The sequence below is a fragment of the Camellia sinensis genome, chromosome 10, assembly GCF_055761805.1.
Source record: "Camellia sinensis isolate YWXY chromosome 10, ASM5576180v1, whole genome shotgun sequence".
In the NCBI taxonomy this organism is placed as follows: domain Eukaryota; kingdom Viridiplantae; phylum Streptophyta; class Magnoliopsida; order Ericales; family Theaceae; genus Camellia; species Camellia sinensis.
Window position 1 is genome coordinate 133,309,130 of NC_138970.1, and position 1,478 is coordinate 133,310,607.

General features: G+C 36.3%; 1 pseudogene; it reads left to right on the plus strand.

The window, feature by feature from the left end:
• Positions 1–222: 222 nt before the first annotated feature.
• Positions 223–1,122, plus strand: LOC145800702 (secreted RxLR effector protein 161 pseudogene; annotated as a pseudogene).
• Positions 1,123–1,478: the final 356 nt, after the last annotated feature.

The window sequence follows — 1,478 nt, forward strand, 5'->3', positions numbered from 1 at the left end:
AAATACATTTTTCTAGTTCTATATGTGGATGACATTCTACTTGCATCTAATGATTTGGGATTGTTGCATGATACTAAACAATTTCGTTCCCAAAATTTTGAAATGAAGGATATAGGTGAAGCTTCTTAAGTCATTGGCATAGAGATTCACAGAGATAGGTCCAAAAGGACATTCGAACTGTCTCATAAAGCCTACATTGAAAGAGTTTTGGAGAAATTCAAGATGAGTGATTGCACTCCTAATGCAGCGCCCATTTTAAAGGGCGACAAATTCAGTTTAAATCAATATCCGAAAAATGATTTGGAAAAGGAACAAATGGTTAGCATTCCCAATGCGTCTGCCGTAGGCAGTTTAATGCATGCTCTGGTTTGTACACGACTTGACATTGCATTTGCAGTTGGGATGCTTGGAAGATACCAAAGTAATCCAGGAATGGAACATTGGAAGGCTGCAAAGAAAATCATGAGGTACTTAAAGGGAGCCAAGGACTACATGCTTACTTACAAGCATGTTGACTATCTTGAGGTGGTTGGATATTCAGACTCGAATTTTCCGGGTTGTCAAGATTCTAGAAAATCCGCTTTAGGATATGTCTATCTGCTAGTAGGCGGTGCTGTTTCATGGAAGAGCGCCAAAGAGACGATAATTGCATCGTCAACAATGGAAGCAGAGTTTATAGCATGCTTTGAAGCAACCTCATAGGCTATTTGGTTAAGGAATTTTATCACAGGGTTTCAAATTGTGGATTCAATTTCTAGGGCATTAAAGGTTTACTGTGATAATTCGGTTGCGGTTTTCTTCTCTAACAACAACAAAAGTGATAGCCGAAGTAAGCATATTGACATAAAGTATCTTACTGTTCGAGACCGTGTTAAGAAGCAAGAAGTTAGCATTGGGCATATTAGCACCGATATGATGGTTGCAGATCCCATGACCAAAGGTCTTCCTATAAAGATGTTTTCAAAACAAGTTGAGGGCACGAGACTGATTGGTTAGCTCAATAATTTTTCTAGTCGTTGTTTTATTTTGTTTTGTCATGACATTTTGATTATTATTAGTGAAACGTATCATTTTGTGCACCTAAAGTATTTGTGATGCTATGCAGTCGATTGGGACTATTGATCTATAGGGATCATTGGACCCAGAATAACTTATTAGAAGTTATTCATAAAGAATGACACCACATAGAGTTGAGAGTGTGATACAATGTAATACATGGAAGAAAATACTTAATTGATAGAGTATAACCGCTATGATTCGTGTATTATAACTCTAAGGTTTGGGTATTTTTATTTCATGGCCATAATTAGTTTGTTAGTTACCCGACAGTCAACAACGTGTGTTATATGTGCCAAGTGGGAGAATGTAAGAATATCCATAAAGTGGCCCATATGCCACATGTTTGTTTTATTTATTTAGTTATTTATATGATAAATATTTAATTAGTTTAATGGTTAATGGGTAACTAACATCTGTTC